The sequence below is a fragment of the Tamandua tetradactyla genome, chromosome 10 (assembly GCF_023851605.1).
Source record: "Tamandua tetradactyla isolate mTamTet1 chromosome 10, mTamTet1.pri, whole genome shotgun sequence".
NCBI lineage: Eukaryota > Metazoa > Chordata > Mammalia > Pilosa > Myrmecophagidae > Tamandua > Tamandua tetradactyla.
Window position 1 is genome coordinate 46,203,822 of NC_135336.1, and position 25,712 is coordinate 46,229,533.

The following is a 25,712-nucleotide window of genomic DNA, read 5'->3' on the forward strand; positions in this document are numbered from 1 at the left end:
GGAGTAATGAAAATATATGGATAGTGCTTAAAACGCCAACTGGTACAGAGGAAGCGCTCAGTAAACACCAGTGTTTATTTGTCCACTTGCCTGGCCACTGCTGAGCCTGACAGTGGTGGGCACACAGAAGGTACTAGGCTAAATCGGTGGAGAGAATTTAAGTGTAGATAGTACAGATGTCCTGGACTCCCGCAGGAAGAGGAACTAGACTTGTCAAGGTGCACCAAGGTGGAATCACTTGGATTATCCCCCACCTAGGCTACTGCTCCAGACTTGTTCTGGAGACTTTGGACCTCCTACATCTCCATGATCAGGTCTGCTACTAAGTTCAGCTTGAAGGCCCTGAGAGCTCCCACCAGGTGGGCTACCGTTGTGTCCTCTCTGTGCATGTTCTTCCAGATTCTCGGCGACTCCCTTACCTACTCTGTCAGGTTCCAGGGATATTTCTCATCCATAACATCGATCTTGGTGTCAGAAACTTTAAGCTGACAAGCCAGTCTTCTCCATTCTTACCCTGCCTTATTGCATATGATGTCAAATGGTGCACACTGATCTCCCTGGAAGTCATCAAGGTCCTGCCGCAGGTTGTGGTGGTGCAGGGAGGCAAGCAGCTCCTGTAGCAGCCGGATGTGCTCGGGATCCAGCTCCTTCTGCCTGAGCAGCACCAAGCTGTTTTGCTCGCACTCTAGCTTCCTCTTGCTCAGGAATCCGTGATGTGGAAACTTGGCCTTGGTAGCTCGTTGCTTGCCAGACCCACTGACATGGAGGGCAGCGGCACCACTAACCAACCAGTCCATGACGGCAGGGGCTTGCGGGTGGGCACCTCCCGGGCTCCACGGGTCTGCACCCCTCATCCATCCGCGTCCTCACCCAGCCTGGGGCTCCGCCCTCACCTGGCTAAAGTGTTTAAAGTTAGTCCTTTGTAGCCTTTTTTAGAGAATGGTAAACTCCTCTCCATTCTGTTTACACACATTTTCTAGACCCTTTAAAAGAAAAGTATAGGTTAATCAGAGGTAATTTAAATAGATTCAATAATTCAATTATATAATTGAACACATTGATGGGGGAGTCAAATTTAGATCTTTTGGGACCTGTTAATTATTTTTAATAATAATTAAATTATTTTATTTATTTATTTATTTTTATTCAGAAAGACTGATGTTGATGTGAATTTCCTTTTCCCAATTTCCTTTCTCTCATTCTTTGTTGCTTCTTAATAATTCATTCCTTCCTCAGTGACATATAAGCAAAATGAACAAATATTTGTTGTTCTATATTACATTTAAAAAAAATTTTTTGTTTTGGTTATAGGACTCCAAGTTTTCTAGTCATTCTTTTAAAAAAATTGACTTTATTTATTTTTACATACAATAAGATGCATCAATTTTAAGTGTAAATTTTATGAGTTTTGACAAATGTAATGCACGTTTGAAAATGGGAGAAATTCCCATTGTTTTTAATAATCATTAATGTATTTACTCTGTTGGAAGAGATGATGTGTTTATGTTAAATTTGAATAATTGTGTTTATTTCTTTGTCCTTTTCCTCAAACTCCATTATTTTTTTTTTTTTTTTTTTTTTTTTTAAAGGAAAGACAGAGAGAAGGAAGGAAGGATAGAAGGAAGGAAGGAAGAAAGGGAAACATTTTTAAACATTTTCTTGTTTTATTGTATTCTGTTTCTCCGTTTTTGTTACATGGGCTGGGGCCGGGAATCGAACCGAGGTCCTCCGGCATAGCAGGCAAGCACTTTGCCCGCTGAGCCACCGCGGCCCGCCCAAACTCCATTATTTTTATCTACCATCAATAAAAAGTTAGAAAGAAAATTAGCCAGTGAGGAAAAAACTAGCTTTGTTAAAAGAGGGAATCAGAAAGACAGTCAAGACTCAATGCAATTTAGAAGCAAATATAAGAAAGGCAATGACTGAAGAAGTAAAGAGATGGAGGAGAAGAGAAAGGTTGCATTTTATTTTCTTCCTTATTAATATTGATAGTTCTTTAAAAGATTTTTACTGTTTTCTTTTCCCTGTCATGAATGGAAAATGGAATAGGAAATTTGGGAAACACAGATAAAATATTGAAGGAATTATATCACCTCTGGTTAAAACAATGATTATATATGTATTTTTATCTTCATTTCCTCTCTAAACCCCACTAAAACAATAGTAAAGGAGGAGAAACAAAGGTATGAGCCCATAAAAGCAAAGTGAATTGGATAGATGATACCAGGTGAGGAATACCTACAAAATTTGGGAACACAGAAAGCAGATAGATATTTGAAAAATGATTGGAAAGAGCAGAGAAAGTGGAAGTCTAACTGCCTACAGAAGGAAAAGCTATAAGAAATAAGTTTGTTTTTCCTGAAGAACTCAGGAAAATCTTAGGATTTAGGGGTACCTAGAGTTAGGGGTACTAGAGGAGTGGGGCTGAACATGTGAGGATAGGTTGATTGCCTTTATTTGGAGTAGTAAGAATTTTGGATCCACTCCCTCATTCTTTAACATTAGATGGCTACCTTTTTCTCTATCCAAGCAGCAAGCAGGAAATTAGTTATGTGGAAAAATTGAACTGCAGAGGTTCCAGTCTTGTGACATTTGTATAGCAGAGAGCAAGGATAAAGAAAAAGGATAATGTGAAAAACTGCACACTGATTTCCAGTCCTTTTTTCCAGTTGAGGATTCTTTTCTGGAAGAAAAGTTGTCTAACTAAAGAAATGTAAATAATGGCATTTGGCAGGAAACTTGCCCTATAACCTTATAGCAAAGACTTTTAGTAGAGTGTCCACCCACATACACAGAATTTCCAGTCAGGTTTTAAAAACAATCATTCCTTAAAATGAATAATCACAGATATCCAGATAGGTGGAAAAAGCTTCAAACATAAAAGACAAAATAAACAAACAGAATTTGAAGGAAAGGGACAATAGAGTGAACAAAATAAAACTTCAGAAGTAAAGAGATGATATCTTTAGAGTTGTCAAAAGGAAATGGTAAGAGTGACTAAATAGAAATGAAAAACTTTATTCAGCTGATGTGCATGTGGGAGCACCTGAAGACCAGGTAGTTCCCTGATTGAAGCAGGGTCAGGGTTTTTATAGGTTAGGAGAGAAAGCTGGATATGTGTCCTTATGGTTTTGGCTCAGGCAGCAATCTATTTTTGTTTTTAAAATATTTTTATTGATAAATCTTCACACACCTACATTCCATAGATGGTGTACAATCAGTGTCTCACAGTATCATCACATAGTTGTGCATTCATCACCATGATCATTTTTTAGAACATTTGCATCATTCCAGAAAAAGAAATAAAAAGGAAAAAAAAAGTTTATACATCCCATACCCCTTACCCCTCCCTCTCATTGACCATTAGTATTTCCATCTACTCAATTTATTTTACCTTTTGTCCCCCCTATTATTTATTTATTTATTTATTCAACTTGGGCAGGCACTGGGAAGCGAACCTGAGTCTCTGGCATGACAGGCAAGAACTCTGCCTGCTGAGCCACTGTGGCCCACACTGTTTTTCTTTATCCATATATTTTTTTATTTATTTGCTCTTAACCCTGGATAAAAAGAGCAACACACAAGTTTTTCACAATCCCACAGTCACATTGTAGAAGGTATATCTTTATACAATCATCTTCAAGAATCAAAGCTACTGGAACACAGCTTAACAGTTTCAGGTACTTCCCTCCAGCCACACAGCTACACCATAAATTATAAAAGGATATCCATATAATGCATAAAAATAACCTCCAGGATAACCTTTTGACTCTGAAATCTCTCAGCCACTGAAAGTTTGTCTCATTACTCTCTCTCCCCTTTTGGTCAAGGAAGCTTTCTCAGACCCTTGATGTTGGGTCCTAGCTTGTCCCAGGATTTTTGTCCCACATTGCCAGGGAGATTTACACCCTTGAGAGTTATGTCCCACATAGGGGGTAGGACAGTGAGTACGCTTGCTGATTTAGCTTAGAGAGAGAGGACACATCTGAGCAACAAAAGAGATTATCTGGGGCTAACTCTTAGATCTGAGCAACAAAAGAGATTATCTGGGGGTAACTCTTAGATCTAATTTTAAGTAGGTTTAGCCTATCTTTTGTAGGAATGAGTTTCATAGGAGTGAACCCCAAGATTGAGGGATCAGCCTATTGATTTTGTTGTCCCCACTGCCTCTAGAATATCAGACATTCTCCAAATGGGGAAGTTGAGTATTTCCTCCTTTCTCCCCAGTCCACCAAGAGGACTTTGCAAATACTTCTTTATTCATTGCCCAAATTACTCTGGGATATTTCGGGGCATCACACTAACCTGGACAAACCAAAATCTCATAACCTATTCAAGATTCCACGTACTTCTGGTGTTCAACTAAACTGACCATACATGTTAAATTAGAAAATGCACTACACAAAATATAAATTTTGTACCAAGTAAATCTCTCTCCCTTGATTTCATACAGATGTTGAAGCTTTAAAATATGGATCATTTCATCCTTTACCTCATATTTTGATTTAATCCGGTCCTATCCAGATTAGCTTCATTTATATCTGTACTCAAATTCTGATCCCTTTTTCAACTTTTTAAACAATTCCTGGATGGGATACTACTGACTTTTGTAGCTTCAGAGCTCTAACTCTGAGTCTCAGATAAATACCCAAATTTTCTGGGAATGACCAGGTTAAAAACAAACAGCTCAATATCTCAGAATTAAGAAGTAACAGTTATAACTCCTGAATATGTGACTGCTATAAGAGCTTGCAATCTAGGACCCTTTACAATAGTCCCCAACCTGATAACCCACATTCTCGGCTTCAGTTCACCTAGTTTTTATATTATATTTAGTCCATAAGATTGAGGCATGCTAATATTTGTCTTTTTTTCTTGACATTTCATTCAACATACAGTCCTTAAGTTTCATACACCTAGTTGCATGCCTCACAACTTCATTGCTTTCTGTGGCCACTCAGTACTCCATTGTATGTTTACACCATGGTTGCCCCCTCCTTCCTCAGTTATTGTACTCTTAGGCCATCTCCATCTGTCATGGTTAGGTACATGTGTCAACTCAGCCAAGTTGTGGTAGCTGTTTATCTGATTGGGCAAGTACTGGCCTGTCTGTTGCAATGAGGACATTTCATAGGATTAGGTCATGAGCGCTTCAACTGCATCTACAGCTGATTCCATTTGTAATCAGCCAAAGGGGAGTGTCTTCTACAATTAGTGATGCTAAATCTAATCACCGGAAGCCTTTTAAGGAGGACTCAGAGGAGACAGGACCCATTCCTGCTTCAGCTGATGAGCCTCTCCTGCGGAGTTCATCCCGACCCTCCATCGGAGTCGTCAGCTTCACAGCCTGCCCTGTGGATTTGGACTCTGCGTTCCTGTGGTCACGTGAGACACTTTTATAAATTTTATATTTGCAAGTGTTCCCTGTTGATTTTGTTTATCTAGAGAATCCTAACGAATACACCATCCATTGTGATCTCTGAACACTGCCAATAGAAACACCAGTGTGCAAATGTCTGTTTGAGTCTCCTGCTGACAGAAACACCAGTGTGCAAATGTCCATTCGAGTCCCCACACTTAGTTTCTCCAGGTATATACGGAGTAACAGGTTTCAGGATCATATGGCAACCCTATCCCTAGCCTCCTGAGGAACAACCACACTGCCCTCCAAAAGGCTACAGCTCTCAATTTCCCTACCCACAGTCAATAAGTACATCTCTTTCTCTTCAGGCAGCAATCTTTGATATTTTTAATTGTAATTCACAATTGGGAATAATTCCTATTTTTGTGCCTATTGCTCAGTGTCCTGATAACCAGCAGTACACTATTTTTCAAGTATTATTTTTGCAAGCCTGTGGTTTACCAGCTATTCAGAGTTCATAGAGTTGGGTAAGAAGAGAGAAAAGCAGAAAGAAAGGGGACAAAGGAGGAAAATGGAGACCTTATACCATGTTTGTTTTGTTCTTTTACAGAATGATATTATATCCACTAAGAATAGATGGGAAACTATAAAAAATGATATTTAGAGACTAAGAGTTCTTGGAAATTAAAAATATAATAGAAGTTAAAAAAAATCCAAATAGAAGGTAAACTTAAAATTTTCTCCCCCCAAGTAGAATGGATAATAGGAAAGAAAATATAAAGAAATTAGAATATCAGACTAGGTAGTACAACATCTAAATAATAAGAATACCAAATTGAACAGAAAATGGAAGGAAAACCTTTATCAAAGTAATACTACAAGTCATTTCCAAAGTCTGAAGATTGTAGGTTTGTATTTTGAAAAAGCTTAATGCTAGCACTGAATGCTGGTGAAAAAAAGGAGAAAAGAAAACCCTTTTGTCTTAGTTTGCCAGTACTACTATAACAAATTATTATATATTAGTTGGCTTACACTTCAGCAGTTTATTGTCTCACAGTTCTGGAGTTTAGAAGGCCAAATCCAGGTGTCAGCAGTGTCATTTTTCCTCTGAAGTCTTTAGGATTCTGGTAGTGGCCAGCAATCCATGATGTTCCTTGGCATAGATGTTCATGATGTGACTCAATCTCTGCCACCTTTCTCTCTCTGTTACCAATTGTGTCCAAATATCCCCTGCTTATAAGTACACCAGTTTTATTGGTTTAAGGGCCCATCCAAATCCAGTTTGGGTTTATTTGAAGTATAACGTCTTCAAAGATCCAATTTATATATATATAGGTTTATATTCAGAAGACTGGGGATTAGGACTTGAACATGTCTTTTTGGAGGACAAAATTAAATCCATCACACCCCAGCAAGGCAAATCATTATGAGAGTTCATAAGATCAAAGATAAAGAAATGACTCTAACAGCCTCCAAAGAGGAAAAGAAAAATAGTTCACTTAGAAAGGAGTCACATGGCATTCTTAGGAGCAACACTGAAAGCTAGAAGATTATGAAGCGCTATCCTAAAAATTCAGAGAGAAAATGATTTGTAGCCTAGCATTCTGTGCCCAAGCTATCAAGTGCGCAAGTAGAATAAAGACCTTTTTAGACATACAAATTCTCCAAAATCACTTGCCACGTTACCCTTTCTTCAGAAGCTACTCTAGGCTATGCATTACTAAACTTAGAGCATAAGAGGTCAGACTTCTTCTGTAGAGTGCCAGGTAGTAAATAGTTCAGGCTTTGTGGGCCATATATAACCACTGTTGCATTAAAAAATGTAAAAGCCATTGTTAGCTCACAGGACTTATCATAACAGTTTGTAGACCTGTACTTTACCATAAGTTTACTGCTATAAACCAAGAAAAAGGAAGATGTGGGCTTCTCTGTGAAGAATATTCATGTAGGAATTAATACTATGTACAGATATAAACACGAGTTGTGATATACTGGGAGATCAATGGCTAGAAAGTACACATTGGAGCAAAATAAGAGTACAAGATACATTTTATCAGTGGATGTTGTCTAAAATAAAATAAATCAGCTGGAGTAGATGGTGGTGTAGGGAATTGTAGGATTTTTGTTCATCTTCCAGGGCAGCTAGTAAAGAACCAGGAACTGAAACAACTGTTTGGGGGACTCCAGAGACTAGACACATATCATATATCAACCACGAATGAGTGGAAGAACGAGACTGATAAGTTGTGGTGACAAGCTGTAAGTAAATCTTTACAGCTTTGGAGGTTGGAGCTCATCCCCCACAGGCACAGCAGGCCGACTAGGAGTCACTTCCTGGTAGGAAACAGAAGCCCTCTCTTCTAGGATCAGAAAGAGGGGGACTGGACCACAGACAAATTATAGCTTTTGATTAATGAATTTGGAAAAATTTGTAAATCAGCTCTGAGCACAAGTAAATTTGCAGTGCACCCAAAAAAGAAAGAATCAGGTGGGTTCTGTTTTAGCCCTGCCCCCAGCAGAGGAGAAAGCAGGGAAGATGGAAAGTTACAGTGGCTTCTGAGGATGGCTGAGCTCAGTTTGCTGAAGCATGGCTCTTCTCCAAGAAAAGGGGGAGACAGGGCCAGGCACTGACTCTAGCTCTTGATCAGTGAGCCCAGGCTGCTGGACTCCAGCTCTGAGAATGCCTACTTTTTTTTTTTAAGCAGCCCATTAAAAAAAGCAGCTGGTAGTCTCCTTTTCAGTTCTGCCCTAGGCTGGAGTGGAAGCAGGCTTGCTGGAGAAGCACAGTAACATTTTACTGAAGGGAGGCTCTTCCCCAATAAGGGGGGAGTGCAGGGTCAAGTTTACACTTAGGCAGTAGCTGTTGCTTAGAGAATCCAGACCCCAGGGGATGGGAAAATAGCAACAGTTTTAAAGAGCTTTCCCTTACTGGAGTGGTATAGCTGCAAATTAAAGGCATAGTACCACTTTAGGTCTGGGCAGAGCAGGGGGCCAAAGAGTGCCATCTGCTGGACAGGACAGGAAAAGCACAGAGGCAGAAGATTTCATAGAAGAGATTGACATTGTGTTGGGTCTCCTCCCCCAGAAATCTTGTACTGATCTACAAGTCCTCCTGTCTTGGAAAAACTAACTAGGGTAGATCCTCTCTGGGGGGATCCTTCCTCACAGAGCAAGCCCTTGAGGTAAAAGTAGCTAGAGACAATGGAAGGAGTGCTAAAAACATGTAGAGGCAAATTAAAAAAAAAAAAAACAGACACAACAGATCAACATTCCCTGAAGAGGAAGAGGAAAGAGAAAGCTTTTTCCTGGGAGTGAAACAATTGCACAAAGCAGGCAATTTCAAAAATCATTCCATATATGCAGAACGAAAATCAGCTAAATAAGAGCTGAAAAAAAATTCTGATCAATTAACACAAGGTGCGCTAGAGGTCTAGAGTAAGTTAAAACAAGTGTCAAAGATGAGTTGTAGCCTTCTCTGCCGGTGCTCCCGCTGCCATCCAGCCCTCCTCTTCCTCTTTCTCTGCCGGCGCTCCCGCCGCCATCTAGCCCTCCTCTTCCCCTTTCTCCGCCGGCGCACCTGCCGCCATCCAGCCCTCCTCTTCCCCTTTCTCCGCTGGTGCTCCCGCCACCATCCAGCCCTCCTCTTCCCCTTTCTCCGCCGACGGCGCTCCTGCCGCCAACCAGCCCTCCTCTTCCTCTTTCTCCGCCGGCGGCGCTACCGCCGCCATCTTGCCCTTCTCTTTCCCCTTCTGCTCCGGCGGTGCTCCATCCGCCATCTTATCCTTCCCTTTCTCCTCCTACTCCAACGGTACTCCAACCACCACCGTGCCCTCTTCCGCCTTCACCAGCTCCTCCGCCACCATCCTTGACAGCCTTGCTACCCTCACCTTTCCTCCTCCAGAACAGCTACTAGGGGAGTAGAAATGATACAGAACAGCTCCCAGAGCCACGACAGAGATAAAAAAGACAGCGTACCCCATCCTGGAACGGCTGACTGTCTGGGAGAACCAGCTCTGGTGAGATCGCTGAGGGGCGCAGGATTTCCCGGGTGGGGCGGCAAGCGGCCGGAGTCCCTCCCTTCCACCTTCCCGGGCCAGCTGGCAGAATTGGGCAGGTGGTCCCCTCAAGCCATGGTGGCTGGCGCCTCCACCACGCGAGGCCCCCCAGACCAACTGAGAGAATTGGATCGGAAATCCCCAGACTGCGGAGAACGGTGACCGGGGGGGTCCCTTCCAAACACGTGACTCCCTGGTCCGGCTGGGAACGGTGCACTCTCCCGGGCTGCGGTGGCTGGCGCCCTCCTGCCACGCTTGGCGCCCCGGGCCGACTAGGAAATTTGGACGGGTGCTCTCCAGGGCTGCAGAGACCGGCGACACTCCCCGCGTTCGGACCCCTGGGGCGGCTGGCACTCTTCCAAACTGCTTCGGCTGGCGAACCTGCCCTACGGCGAGAGTTTTCCAAAGTTAAAGGACCCACAGCACCTTTTACTGGTGGGACCCGCAGACAAATGTGTGCCATGAGTGCCACCTACTGGGCAGGATAAGAAAAACAGAACCTAGAGATTTCACAGAAAAACCTTTCAACCTGTTGGGTCCAACACCCAGGGAAATCTGACTAAATGCCCAGATGCCAGCAGAAGATAACGGATCACGCTCAGAAGATTGAGAATATGGCCCAGTCAAAGGAACAAACCAATAGTTCAAATGAGATACAGGAGCTGAGACAACTAATGCTGAATATACGAACAGAAATGGAAAACCTCTTCAAAAACCAAATCAATAAATTGAGGGAGGACATGAAGACATGGGCTGAACAAAAAGAAGAAATAGAAAAACTGAAAAAACAAATCACAGAGCTTATGGAAGTGAAGGATAAAGTAGAAAAGATGGAAAAAACAATGGATACCTACAATGATAGATTTAAAGAGACAGAAGATAGAATTAGTGATTTGGAGGATGGAACATCTAAATTCCAAAAAGAAACAGAAACTATAGGGAAAAGAATAGAAAAATTTGAACAGGGGATCAGGGAACTGAAGAACAATATGAAGCGCACAAATATACGTGTTGTGGGTGTCCCAGAAGGAGAAGAGAAGGGAAAAGGAGGAGAAAAACTAATGGAAGAAATTATCACTGAAAATTTCCCATCTCTTATGAAAGACCTAAAATTACAGATCCAAGAAGTGCAGTGCACCCCAAAGAGAATAGACCCAAATAGGTGTTCTCCAAGACACTTACTAGTTAGAATGTCAGAGGTCTAAGAGAAAGAGAGGATCTTGAAAGCAGCAAGAGAAAAACAATCTGTCACATACAAAGGAAACCCAATAAGACTATGTGTAGATTTCTCAGCAGAAACCGTGGAAGCTAGAAGACAGTGGGATGATATATTTAAATTACTAAAAGAGAAAAACTGCCAATCAAGACTCCTATATCCAGCAAAATTGTCCTTCAAAAATGAGGGAGAAATTAAAACATTCTCAGACAAAAAGTCAATCAGAAAATTTGTGACCAAGAGACCAGCTCTGCAAGAAATACTAAAGGGAGCACTAGAGTCAGATATGAAAAGACAGAAGAGAGAGGTATGGAGAAGAGTGTAGAAAGAAGGAAAGTCAGATATGATATATATAATACAAAAGGCAAAATGTTAGAGGAAAATATTATCCAAACAGTAATAACACTAAATGTTAATGGACTGAATTCCCCAATCAAAAGACATAGATTGGCAGAATGGATTAAAAAACAGGATCCTTCTATATGCTGTCTACAGGAAACACATCTTAGACCCAAAGATAAACATAGGTTGAAAGTGAAAGGTTGGGAAAAGATATTTCATGCAAATAACAACCAGAAAAGAGCAGGAGTGGCTATACTAATATCCAACAAATTAGACTTCACATGTAAAACAGTTAAAAGAGACAAAGAAGGACTCTATATACTAATAAAAGGAACAATTAAACAAGAAGACATAACAATCATAAATATTTACGCACCGAACCAGAATGCCCCAAAATAGTGAGGAATACACTGCAAACACTGAAAAGGGAAATAGACACATATACCATAATAGTTGGAGACTTCAATTCCCCTCTCATCAATGGACAGAACATCTAGACAGAGGATCAATAAAGAAATAGAGAATCTGAATATTACTATAAATGAGCTAGACTTAACAGACATTTATAGGGCATTACATCCCACAACAGCAGGATACACCTTTTTCTCAAGTGCTCATGGATCATTCTCAAAGATAGATCATATGCTGGGTCACAAAGCAAGTCTTAACAAATTTAAAAAGATTGAAATCATACACAACACTTTCTCGGATCATAAAGGAATGAAGCTGGAAATCAATAATAGGCGGAGTGCCAGAAAATTCACAAATACGTGGAGGCTCAACAACACACTCTTAAACAACGAGTGGGTCAAAGAAGAAATTGCAAGAGAAATTAGTAAATACCTCGAGGCGAATGAAAACGAAAACACAACATATCAAAACTTATGGGACACAGCAAAGGCAGTGCTAAGAGGGAAATTTATTGCCCTAAATGCCTATATCAGAAAAGAAGAAAAGGCAAAAATTTAGGAATTAACTGTCCACTTGGAGGAACTGGAGAAAGAACAGCAAACTAATCCCAAAGCAAGCAAAAGGAAAGAAATAACAAAGATCAGAGCAGAAATAAATGAAATTGAAAACATGAAAACAACAGAGAAAATCAATAAGACCGGAAGTTGGTTCTATGAGAAAATCAATAAGATTGATGGGCCCTTAGCAAGATTGACAAAAAGAAGAAGAGAGAGGATGCAAATAAATAAGATCAGAAATGGAAGAGAAGACATAACTACTGACCTCACAGAAATAAAGGAGGTAATAACAGGATACTATGAACAACTTTACGCTAATAAATACAACAATTTAGATGAAATGGACGGGTTCCTGGAAAGACATGAACAACCAACTTTGACTCAAGAAGAAATAGATGACCTCAACAAACCAATCACAAGTGAAGAAATTGCATCAGTCATTCAAAAGCTTCCCAAAAAGAAAAGTCCAGGACCAGACGGCTTCACATGTGAATTCTATCAAACATTCCAGAAAGAATTAGTACCAACTCTCCTCAAACTCTTCAAAAAAATCGAAGTGAAGGGAAAACTACCTAATTCATTCTATGAACCCAACATCACCCTCATACCAAAACCAGGCAAAGATATTACAAAAAAAGAAAACTACAGACCGATCTCTCTAATGAATATAGATGCAAAAATCCTCAATAAAATTCTAGCAAATCGTATCCAACAACACATTAAAAGAATTATACATCATGACCAAGTAGGATTCATCCCAGGGATGCAAGGATGGTTCAACATAAGAAAATCAATTAATGTAATACACCATATCAACAAATCAAAGAAGAAAAATCACATGATCATCTCAATTGATGCAGAGAAGGCATTTGACAAGATTCAACATCCTTTCCTGTTGAAAACACTTCAAAAGATAGGAATACAAGGGAACTTCCTTAAAATGATAGAGGGAATATATGAAAAACCCACAGCTAATATCATCCTCAATGGGGAAAAATTGAAAACTTTCCCCCTAAGATCCGGAACAAGACAAGGATGTCCATTATCACCACTATTATTCAACATTGTGTTGGAGGTTCTAGCCAGAGCAGTTAGGCACGAAAAAGAAATACAAGGCATCAAATTGGAAAGGAAGAAGTAAAACTATCACTGTTTGCAGACGATATGATACTATACGTCGAAAACCCGGAAAAATCCACAACAAAACTACTAGAGCTAATAAATGAGTACAGCAATGTAGCAGGTTACAAGATCAACATTCAAAAATCTGTAGCATTTCTATACACCTTAGCAATGAACAAGCTAAGGGGGAAATCAAGAAACGAATCCCATTTACAATTGCAACTAAAAGAATAAAATACCTAGGAATAAATTTAACTAAAGAGACAAAAAACCTATATAAAGAAAACTACAAAAAACTGTTAAAAGAAATCACAGAAGACCTAAATAGATGGAAGGGCATACCGTGTTCATGGATTGGAAGACTAAATATAGTTAAGATGTCAATCCTACCTAAATTGATTTACAGATTCAATGCAATACCAATCAAAATCCCAACAACTTATTTTTCAGAAATAGAAAAACCAATAAGCAAATTTATCTGGAAGGGCAGGGTGCCCCGAATTGCTAAAAACATCTTGAGGAAAAAAAATGAAGCTGGAGGTCTCACGCTGCCTGACTTTAAGGCATATTATGAAGCCACAGTGGTCAAAACAGCATGGTATTGGCATAAAGATAGATATATCGACCAATGGAATTGAATAGAGTGCTCAGATATAGACCCTTTCATTTATGGACATTTGACCTTTGATAAGCCAGTCAAGCCAACTCACCTGGGACAGAACAGTCTCTTCAATAAATGGTGCCTAGAGAACTGGATGTCCATATGCAAAAGAAGGAAAGAAGACCTATATCTCACATCCTATACAAAAGTTAACTCAAAATGGATCAAAGATCTAAACATTAGGTCTAAGACCATAAAACAGTTAGAGGAAAATGTAGGGAGATATCTTATGAAACTTACAATTGAAGGCGGTTTTATGGGCCTTAAACCTAAAGCAAGAGCACTGAAGAAGGAAATAAATAAATGGGAACTCCTCAAAATTAAACACTTTTGTGCATCAAAGAACTTCATCAAGAAAGTAGAAAGACAGCCTACGCAATGGGAGACAATGTTTGGAAATGACATATCAGATAAAGGTCTAGTATCCAGAATTTATAAAGAGATTGTTCAACTCAACAACAAAAAGACAGCCAACCCAATTACAAAATGGGAAAAAGACTTGAACAGACACCTCTCAGAAGAGGAAATACAAATGGCCAAAAGGCACATGAAGAGATGCTCAATGTCCCTGGCCATTAGAGAAATGCAAATCAAAACCACAATGAGATATCATCTCACACCCACCAGAATGGCCATTATCAACAAAACAGAAAATGACAAGTGCTGGAGAGGATGCGGAGAAAGAGGCACACTTATCCACTGTTGGTGGGAATGTCAAAGGGTGCAACCACTGTGGAAGGCAGTTTGGCGGTTCCTCAAAAAGCTGAATATAGAATTGCCATACGACCCAGCAATACCATTGCTAGGTATCTACTCAAAGGACTTAAGGGCAAAGACACAAACGGACATTTGCACACCAATGTTTATAGCAGCGTTATTTACAATTGCAAAGAGATGGAAACAGCCAAAATGTCCATCAACAGACGAGTGGCTAAACAAACTGTGGTATATACATAGGATGGAATATTATGTAGCTTTAAGACAGAATAAACTTATGAAGCATGTAATAACATGGATGGACCTAGAGAACATTATGCTGAGTGAGTCTAGCCAAAAACTAAAGGACAAATACTGTATGGTCCCACTGATGTGAACGGACATTCGAGAATAAACTTGGAATATGTCATTGGTAACAGAGTCCAGCAGGAGTTAGAAACAGGGTAAGATAATGGGTAATTGGAGCTGAAGGGATACAGACTGTGCAACAGGACTAGATACAAAAAGTCAAAAATGGACAGCACAATAATACCTAATTGTAAAGTAATTATGTTAAAACACTGAATAAAGCTGTATCTGAGCTATAGGTTGTTTTTTTTTTACTATTATTATTACTTTTATTTTTTTCTCTATATTAACATTCTATATCTTTTTCTGTTGTGTTTCTAGTTCTTCTAAACCGATGCAAATGTACTAAGAAACGATGATTATACATCTATGTGATGATGTTAAGAATTACTGATTGCATATGTCGAATGGTATGATTTTTAAATGTTGGGTTAATTTCTTTTTTCCCGTTAATTAATAAAAAAAAAAGATGAGTTGTAGTACAAAGTCAATCTACAGGAACACCCTAGGCAAGAGAAAATGACATCTAGAATAAATTAATCAAGAAAAGCAGATGCCTAGACACCCAGCAAGAAATCATCAGTCAGATTAGGAAGCATGAAGATGAAGCCCAGTCATAGGTAAAAACTAAAAACTTCAAACAAGATACAGGAGTTAAAACAACTAATCAAAGATGTTCAAACAAATCTTCTGAATCAATTCAGTGAGACGAAGGAAAATATGGCAAGAGAGATGAAGGATATAAAGAAGACACTGGGTGAGCATAAAGAAGAACTTGGAAGCATGCAAATAAAATAACACGCTTCAAGCTTATGGGTATGAAAGAGAATAAAAGTGAAAAAAGAGTGCAATGGAGACATACAACAACAGATTTGAAGAGGCAGAAGAAAGGATCAGTAAAGTATAGGATAAGACATCTGAAATCTTACACAGAAAAGAACAGATAGGGAAAAGAATGGGAAAACTTGAGCAGGGTCTCTGGGAATGACAGCACAAAATGCATGAATATTTGTGTCTTGGGTATCCCAACAGGAGAAGAGAAGGAAGATAAGGAAGAAAGAATAATGAGGAAATAATTGAGAAATTTCTAGCTAGAGCAGTTAGGCAAGAAAAAGAAATAAAAGGCATCACAGCTGGAAAGGAAGGAAAACTTTCTCTGTTTGAAGATGACGTAATTGTTTGTGTAGAAAGTTTTGAAAGATCTATGAAAGGGCTAATAGAGCTAATAAATGAGTTCAGTAAAGTAGCAGGATACAGGATCCACATGAAAAAGTCGGTAGGGTTTCTATACACTAGTTAGGGGCAATCTAGGAGGAAATCAAGGTAAAGATTCCATTGACAGTAGTAACCTAAAAAATAAAATATCTAAGGATAAATTTAACTGAGAATGTAAAGGACCTATACAGAGAAAACTATAAAACATTTCTAAAAGAAATCAAGGATGATCTAAATAAATGAAAGGACATACTGTGTTCATGAATGGGAAGGCTAAATATATTTAACAGGTCAATTCTATCCAAAATGATTTACAGATTCAATGTAATGCCAATGAAAATCCCAACCACTTACTTTGCAGAAACAGAAAAACCAAATTTGGAAAGACAAGGTATCCTCAAATAGCTAAAAACATCTTGAGAAAGAAAAATGAAGTTGGTGGTCTCACCATTCCTGTCTTTAAAGCATGTTATAAAGCTACAGTCATCAAAACAGCATGGTACTAGCATAATGATAGATATATCAACTGATGGAATAGAATTAGAGTTCAGAAATAGACTCTATCTATAGCCAGTTGAGTTTTGGCGAGGTAGCCAAGTCTATTCTACTTGGCTTCTTCAGTGTGCGAAGACAAATGATTATCTATATCCAAAAGAATGAAAGAGAATCCCTTTCTCACATCTTATCCAAAAATTAACTCAGAATGGATGAAAGACCTAAACTTTAGACCTAAGACAGTAAGGCTCTTAGAAGAAAATGTAGGGAAATATCTCAAAGATCTTGTGATAGGTGGTGATTTCCTAGACCTTACACCCAAAGCAGAAGCAATGAAAGAAGACATAGTTAAATGGGATCTCGTCAAAATTGAATATTTTCGTACATCAAAGAACTTTGTCAAGAATGTTAAAAAGGGTAGCCTCTTCTATGGGAGAAAATATTTGGAATTCACATATCTGATAAGAGTTTAATATCTAGAATATATACAGAATTTCTACAACTCAACAACAATAGAAAACAATAAAAAATGAGCAAAAGACATGGATAGACACTTTTCCAATGAAGAAATACAAATGGCTAAAAAGCATATGAAAAGATGCCCAACTTCACCAGCTGTTAGGGAAGTGATACCATTTCACATCTGCTTGAATGGCCATTATCAAAATAACAACACTACAAATGCTGGAGAGGATGTGGAGAAAATACACTTTTCACTGTTGGTGGAAATGTGGAACGGTGCAGCCTCTCTGGAAGACAGTTTGATGGTTTCTCAGGAACCATATAATATGGCAATCCTGTATTATATATACAGGAATATACTCAGAAAAACTGAAAGTCATGAATAGACATTTGCACACCAATGTTTGTGGTGGCATTATTCACGGTTGTTAAAGGATGGAGGTGGCCCATGTGTCCATCGACTGATGGGCTATCTGTGGTGTATACATATGATGGAATATTTTGCAGCTTTTGTAAAGAAGGAAGTCATAATGCATGCAACGGCATGAATGAAACTTAAGAACATTATGTGAAGTGAAATAAGCCAGAAACAAAAGGACAAATATTGTATGGTCTGCCTAATATGAACTAACTATAATGAGCAAACTTTAGATGTTAAATTTGAGAGCCTAGGTTATCTGGAGATAGAAAGAGGGTATAGATTGAATAATCGATGCTTAAGGAGTACAGAATGTTTAATAAGGTTGATTATAAAGTTTCGGAAATGGATAGCAGAATTCTGTGTGAGGTTGCACAAAAAAATGAATGTAATTAACAAAGTGGAGTGTGATTATGGTTGAAAAGGGCAAGCTAGGGTTGTGTATATCACCAGAAGGAAAGCTAGAGGATAAAAACTGGTCTGCCTAACTTAGTGAAACCTAGAGTGGACTATGATGGTAGTTAATTGTACAATTATTAGAAAGTTCTTACATGAACTATAACAAAAGTATGTCATTATTTCAAGGTGGTAACAACAGTGTGGCATATGGGAGAAATACAGTTAATGCAAACTAAGATCTATAGTTAACAATAAGATTGTAATATTCTTTCATCACTTGTAACAAATGCACTATGCCAAAGCTAAATGTCAATAATAGGGAATATAAAGGATATGGAATTTTTTGGTTCCAGAAGAAATTGGAATGTTCTCATGTTGATGTGGTGGTGAATTCATAACTGTATGATTATATTAAGAGCCTTTGATTTTATACTTAGGATGGATTGTTTAGCATGGGAATGAAACTGTTTTTAAAAAAATCTGTACAGTTTTTACTAGGAAAAAATAGCTGAAAATTTTAGAAATGGATATGTTGGGTGGTGGGAAAGTTTGAGGCAGTAGATTTCTGTTTTGAAATAACATTTTATAATACTCCTAGGCCTTTTAAACTATGTACATGCACTACTTTAATAAAAATAAAAATAATGAAACTAGAAGACGTCCTTTACAATTCTGTTTATCAAACACAATCATTTAACAGTCCTTCCAATATTTTTCTATGCAATTTTTTAATAGCCTAAGTCATTCTGTGTAGTGCTTTTCTCGTGTGGAATTCTTTTTTCTTAATGCAGTTTTATTGAGTTATATGATTTTTGAAAATTTTCATTGCTCCAAAAAAATAAAAATAAGAATAAAAATAAAAGTAAACAAAACAAAACAACACACCCAAAACATCTCATACCCCCTTCCCCTCTATTATTTGTTTCTTTTTCTTTCTTACTCCTTTGTCATACACTGGATAGAGGGAAGGTCAGTCATAACGTTTTTACAGTGACAAGTCACATCTTAAAAGTGCTATAGTTATTCAGTCATCTTCAAGAATTAAGGGTACTGGATTAATAGTAGCTCAATTAATAATAGCTCAATAGTTTCAGGTATTTCCCTCTAGCTACACCAAAACTGAAAAGGGCTATCTATATACTGCACAAGAAGAAACTCCACAATGACTTCTTAACTCTGTGTGAAATATCTCAGCCACTGAAACTTTATTTTGTTTAATTTCTTTTCTCCCTTTTGGTCAAGAAGGCTTTCTCACTCCCGCAATGCCAGGGCCTGGCTCATCCTCAGGAGTCATGTATCACATTGCCAAGAAGATTTACATCCCTGAGAGTCATGTCCTACATAGTGGGGAGAGCAGTGAGTTCACCTGTGGAGTTGGCTTAGAGAGAAAGACCGTATCTGGGCAACAAAAACAGGTCCTCTGAGAGTTAACTTTTAGGCATAATCATAAGTAGGCTTAGCTTCTCCTTTGCAGGAATAAGATTCGTAAGGGCAAATCTCAAAATCAAGGGCCTGTGTCATCAAATTGGCAGTCCCCAGTGCTTGGGAGAATATCAGATCTTCCCCAGGTGGAAAAGTTGACTATTTCTACATGTTTCCCCAGTTCCTCAAGGGAACTTTGCAAATACTTTTTAATCTTCTGCGCAGATCACTCTGGGATGTATCTGGGCAGGCATCACACCAACCTGCTATACAAACCAACACAATCTCACTCCCTATTCAAGGTTCCATGAAATTTTATGGTGTTCGAATAAGCTGACCATACAAGTTAAATTAGATAGCATGCTACCAAAAATATAAATTTGCACCAAATAAACATCTCTTCCTTTGATGTCATTCATGTGGAATTCTGATCTACTTTTCTCCCATAGTTTTACAAATAATTTTTTTTGTCTCATATCACTGCACTAAAATAGTGTTCCATCTTACTTAACCATTCTGTAGTTATTCGTCATTTATTAGATTTACATTTCTAGCACTGAAAGTTAGTTGTTGCTGCTCAAAGAAATTATATTTTGGACCATTTAACAGAATTTACAAATTTAAAAGAGTGGAAGAGTATGGGAAGGGGAGGAGATGGGACAGGGAGAAAAGAGTGACAATGACGGCAAAAGAGGAATTTAGGAAATTCTGATGAGCAGATTAAGTACAAGCATTATCTTATGATTTACTTAAGAACCTGTTGTTTAGACAGAAATCCTCTAATAAGAGCTTTTTGTGCATATGAGTGAAATCACAGAAACAGTCTTGTCAGAAAACTGTTTAGGGGTCTTATGAAGGTGTTTTGTGCTAACACAGTGAGTATTTTTTACTTCAGGAATATATCTGGATTACTCACTACTTCATCTATTTAAACTATGTAACCTGTTTTATATATATAGCACATTTTGGGGGACAATTAGAAAATAATATCTATAGATATACTTAAAGCAGTGCCACCTGATAAGGGTATAGGCTAAACTCAAATGATTATTTTTCCTGGTGATAGTAAGAGGAAGCATGCAGTTTTGTAATAAAACAGTAAATACCACCTTTTCTTACACATATGTTGCTGAGGTGCCGTGTGAAAGATAAGAGAATTTTCTCACAAAAGTAAAGTGACGTACAATTGAAAAAATAAAGGAACAATTTCAGGAATCTGTGATTTAGACCTTCAGAATACCCTGTGCCTAGAAAGTATGTAAGAAGCCAAGGTGATTGAAAGGTTTTAAGATATGAGGTATTTGAGAGAAAGGAAAGTAGATGAAATGATTGTAAATGAGCATGCTTTATTGGCTGCGCTCCCGGGCAGAGCTCACCGAACCCAAGGTGGGTTCGAGTGCAGTTTTTAAGGGCAGGGGTTAGGTGATGACATGAAAGGGGCAGCACATTAAGCAAAGGATTATTATGCTAGCGGGTTGAACAGCGGGTGGTTAGATGTCTGTGAATAGATGCTGCGCAAAGACCTTGATTGTAACTGTTCACCTCCCGTTCCGGAGTGACTTCATGATTCCAGCCGTAGAGCCCTCCCTTATTCCCCCGACCTAACATTCCAGCCTTTTTGTAATAGTAGGGCACTGAGATCTTTCTAGCTACTTCCTGCTGTAGTGGACGGCGTGGGGCTATAGGCTGAAATTGTTAGGGTCGGGAGAGAGGAGAGGCTGATTGCAGGAGTTTGGTGAGGTTGGCAGGTGGTGATGTTGATGCAGAAGCATTTGGTTGACCACTACTTGGGATAGTTCTTTTATACGACCCTGGAGGAAGTTAAGAAGGTAAGGAGCTAGGAGAAAAAAGAGACAAATTAAGATAACTGGACCTAGCAGTGGGAGAAGTCATACTGCTAGTGGAGAGGAGAACCAGTTTAGGGCAGAAGAGGTTTCTTGTTTCCTGCAGTAGAAATCTTCCTTTAGCTTGTTTAGGATTTGAATGTTTTACTCTACCAGGCCCGATTTATTGATGTAATAGCAACATTCTTTTTGGAGGAATATACACAGTCCTCCTTTTTTGGCTGTCAGCAGGTCTAAGGCCCGTCGATTTTAAAGTTACCTGAGCTAGTGAAGTGAGTTGGCATTGTAGAGATGAGAGAGATTCAGCTGTTGATTCTAGAGCTACTTTAATCAAGTTTTAAAGTTTTGAGAGGTTAGAATATTGAGTCCTAGTGCCCCTCCCGCTGTGGCTGAGGCTGTGACTGCGGCAGTTAGGCTGATGCCTACTAGGATAGGAAGAAAGGCAGCTCTTTTTGAGTGCAAGGGGGGTAATAACCAAGCTGGCTCAGACTCCCTACAGAGGGTTAGTTGAGGAACAGTAGTTACCAGGAAGCACGGTCCTGGGGTAGTGGGGTTAAGGCACTTGATGAGAGTTTTATTATACCAGAAATATTGCCCTTCAGTGGCATGGGTGGTGTTGTGGATAGTAACATTGGTTTGGCATCGGTTTTGAAGTTGGCTTGTTTTATGGTTATGTGTGTGAGGTGTAGAAGGTTTTTAGGAGATAGGGAAGGTTTTTAGACTTAGGTTTCCATAGGGGGACATTTTTTAGGGTGGTGTGGCAGGAATTAGGGCTGTATTGGTGTATTTGGGTGAGGTTTATAGGGATGGCTGCCAAGAGTGGCCCATTTAATGATGCACACAGGAAACAGCTGGATATTTCAGGAAGCATTTGCATTTGGTTGAGGAATTGTAAGGTTTGTTGGAGGATTTGAAGCCATGTATGTGAGGTTGTTGTGGCGGAGGTTTGGGCAAGGTGATTGGAGAGGCTTTGCTCAGCGTGTGAAATGTTAATAGACACCTGGGTAAAGGTAGTGTTAACGAGGACATTATTTGTATTTCAATGGCGCCTATAGGGTATCGGGACCAGCCACTGTAGTATAGTTTGCCTTGGACTCCTGCTACCCATTTCATGTCCCAGGGGTCTGCAATATTTATGTAAAATTGCTGGAAACTGATGTAAAAGGTACCCTTATGAGGTGCTTTATTGTAAGCATCGTGTATCCTGCATGACTAATGGGGCATCCCCCGTATATGATGTTATAGTTGTTTTGGTTATAATAGCTTTTGGTTTGGGTGTATGGAAAGCAGGCATATGGCCTTGGGCCCTTTTTAACTGATTTTGGAGTAATGGGAATGGTTATAGGTTGGCTACAACCTGTTAATGGGCAGTTTGCTGTGCCAATTATGTGAGTGGTTGCTTTTCCATTTTGGGTAAAGGTTTCCCTGATTTGGAATTCCCAGATATAGGATTTGTTTTCAGTGGGGTTAGGAGGGTGAGCAGCACGAGTGATACAGACCCGAGTGGGCCCCAGAGGTTGGGTTAGAACGCCCACCGCCATTCCCTGCTTTTCATCAGTAAATAGAATAAACGGTTTGTCAGAATTTGGGAGGGCAAGAGGAGGTGACTAAAGAAAGGCACTGCGGAGGACCGAGAAGGTTTTGGATATGGTGGAGGGGTCATCAAGCGGACCTGCAGGTGTTGCTTTGGCTGCATGGTAGAGGGGCTTTGCTAGAACAGAAAATTAGGGACCCAGTGCCGGAAAAATTCCACAAAACCTAGAAAGGATAAAATTTGTTCAGCATTTTTCGGAGGCTGGAGTTCGCGGAGTGCTTGCTGCCTGTCAAGTGTGGCGGTATCTTTTTCCGCCAAGAAATTTAATAGGGTGGCCGTGGCTTCTGTGGAGGTGTCTTCAGAAGGGCTGCAAATTAATTATTTATTTATATATTGGAGAATAATATTGGGAGTTAGATTGCATTGTGTGCAAATATTGGCTAAAGCTTGGTTAAAGATGTGGGGGCTATTGCGAAACCGCTGAAGTAATATTGTTCACATAAGTTGATGGGCAGCTAAAGAGTCCAGGTTTTCCCAGGTAAAAGTGAATAGATTGTAACAGGCAGGGTCCAGAAGTATAGTAAAAAAGGCATTTTTGAGGTTCAGGACCATGTAGTGAGTAGTGTGAGGAGGTATGTGCGAGAGAAGAGTATATGGGTTGGGGACCACCGGGTGGATAGGAATAACAGCTTTATTAATTAGTTTGAGGTCCTGGACTAAATGGTAAGAATCATTAGGTTTTTTAACAGGTAAAATAGGAGTATTATATGGTGAATTAGTAGGTATAAGGAGTTTTTTCCCTTTGAGCCGGTTGATGATGGGTTGAAGTTCCCTTCGATGGGTTATGGAAATGGGGAATTGTGGCCAGGAGGGGAATGAGAACGGATTTTTTTTAGTTGGATGAGGGCAAGTTCATGATGGGAAGTTATTGTAGGGGTGGAGGTATCCTGCACTTTTGGGTTGATTAGGTGGGGTGGTAAGAGGTGGGAAGGATAGGGTCCTGGGCGGAGGTGGAGGCTATATGTAGAGGCTGTAGTAGATTTGCGGGAGGAGTTTTTGTCCAGTGTTGTGATACCCCTAACTTGGTGAGGATATCCTGCCCCAGTAGCGGGCTATGGGAAGAAGACATTACTAAGAAGGAATGTGTAATAGGATGTCCCTCTATTAAACACGTCAGTGGCTTAGTGGTTAAGGGGCGTGAAGGACGGCCATCTATGCCTGTAACCATGACCCGGGAAGGACAGAGTCGACCTGAATAGGAGGGGAGGACGGAAACGATAGCCCCCATGTTCACTAAAAATGATGTAGACTTACCCACTACCTTGATTGTTACCCTGGGCTCCGCGAGGATGATCAGGGTCGCTGAGGCCAGGCATTGTCAGTGGTCAGTGGCCAAACCCAGGACTGCCAGTGGTAGACTAGGGGTTGGAAGTACGGCTCCCCCACGGCCAGGCGCCAAAGGGCAGTCACTTTTCCAGTGTCCCTTTTTTCCACAGAGAGAGGGCATGGTCCCTTGGGCGGTTGAGGATTGGGGCACTGGTGGGACCATTGTCCGTCGAGGCCACATTTGAAGCACTTCCCTGGTGGTGGATTAGTCATTGCCGGCTTCTTCTCCATTGCAGTAGACCGCAGGGCCGCAATCAGGGATTGGGTTTGTAAATTTGCCTTTCGGCGGTCTCGGGACTCCTTTTCCACCCTTTCCAACTCATCACGTGTATTGAAAATTTTAAAGGCCAGGTTTACCAGGTCGCGAATAGGGGCCTGAGGACCATCCTCAATTTTTCTAAGTTTGCACCTTATGTCTGGGCCTGACTGGGATATAAAATGTGTGGCTAACACAGTTTTACAAGCCTCTGAGTCAGGGTCTAAGCAGGTGTGTTGAGAGAGGGCTTCTGTGAGTCGGTGTAGAAATGCTGCAAGGTTTTCTTCATGACCTTGGGTGATTTCCCTTAGTTAATGGAAGTTTACCATTTTATGTGAAGCTTTCTGCATACCTGCTGTGAGACATGTAAACATTTTATCCTGCCTAGTTCGCCCGTTTCTCCGTGCTGGAGTGTTAACCTGATATTCCCACCCTGGCTCTTGGTCTGGCACGGCCTCGGCTCCTACTGGCATGGTGTGGTCAGTTATATGGACCTGGTTGGCATGGGCCCTGGCTGCACTGAAAATATGGTCTCTTTCATCTGGGGTAGGGAAGAAGAACAGATTATATGAATGTTATGTCAGGTTAGATCGTAGGCATTAGCTAGATATTGAAATTCCTTAGTATAGAAAGTTGGGTCGCTGCAGAATGAACTTAGCCCTTTCTCAATATTAGAGAGGTCAGCTAGGAAGAAAGGGGTGTGTACTCGAACTAACCCCTCAGGTCCCGCAACTCTCCGTAGCGGACAGAGTAAAGAGTCCTTTGAGTGGATATGAAAGCTTATAGGTGAGTAGGGCAAGGCTGTTGCGGACAGTGGGGGACTGAATGGAGATGGAAGGGGAGGATAAGATGGCGGCAGGAGTGCTGCTGGGCAGTGGGAAGAGAGGAGGGGACAGATAAGATGGTGGCTGGAGTGCCGCTGAGATAGGCAGGGAAAGTGAGGGATAAGATGGTGGGTGAAGTGTGGCTGGAGCAGAAGGAGGAAGTAAGGGACAAAATGGTGGCTGAGGCTCCGCCAGACTAGAAGAAGAAGACAAGGGGCAAGATGGCATCTGAGGCGCCACGGGAGGAGAAGAAGAGGGTAAGGGACAAGATGGCATCTGAGGTGCTGCTGGAGGAGAAGAAGAAGATAAGGGGCAAGATGGCATCTGAGGCACGGCCAGAGGAGGAGAAGAAGATAAGGGGCAAGGTGGCGTCTGAGGCGCCGCCAGAGGAGGAGAAGAAGATAAGGGGCAAGGTGGCGTCTGAGACTCCGGAGAGAGAGAGGGATCGAGTGAGGGAGGAGGGGATTGTGTGGAAGGATCTCACGGAGACAGTGGTCACTTGAAAAAGGATGAGTCAGGGTTCAGAAAAGGAGAAAGTCTCATCAGAGGAGAGGGAGGGTTTGGGAGTTTCCTTGGCTAGGAGAACCTGAGCCGTGGAGCAAAGAGTACAAAAAGAGGGACGGGAGTGTAGGAGAAAAAAAGCCTGGACATAAGGAATTTCAGCCC

At 40.3% G+C, this 25,712-nt stretch overlaps 1 protein-coding gene and 1 pseudogene across 11 annotated transcripts in view; one reads left to right on the top strand and one right to left on the bottom strand.

The window, feature by feature from the left end:
• Nucleotides 1–25,712, top strand: part of SENP7 (SUMO specific peptidase 7) — a 229,379-nt gene that overhangs the window by 114,388 nt on the left and 89,279 nt on the right. The gene's annotated exons all lie outside the window — the stretch shown is intronic.
• On the bottom strand, nucleotides 255–24,695 carry LOC143648846 (FAS-associated death domain protein pseudogene; annotated as a pseudogene).